We start from the raw sequence: 247 nt of genomic DNA, 5'->3' as shown, positions 1-247 counted from the left end.
ATTTTAGTTACTTTTGTATCCAGCAACTTTGCTGAAGGTTTTTTATAAGCTTTATGAGTTCTGTGGTAGAATTTTGTCATTTATTATTATTATTATTATTATTATTATTATTATTAAATTGTTTAATATTCTTTAACAGGATCATGAAGTTGTAGTATGATGCACAGTAGGGCAAAAAAGAGATTAGCTAATATTTCTTCCTTTCTTCCTTCCTTCCTTCCTTCCTTCCTCCCTCCCTCCCTCCCTC

This window comes from Mastomys coucha, unplaced genomic scaffold (assembly GCF_008632895.1).
Source record: "Mastomys coucha isolate ucsf_1 unplaced genomic scaffold, UCSF_Mcou_1 pScaffold22, whole genome shotgun sequence".
NCBI lineage: Eukaryota > Metazoa > Chordata > Mammalia > Rodentia > Muridae > Mastomys > Mastomys coucha.
Note: the sequence above shows the minus strand (reverse complement) of the source record.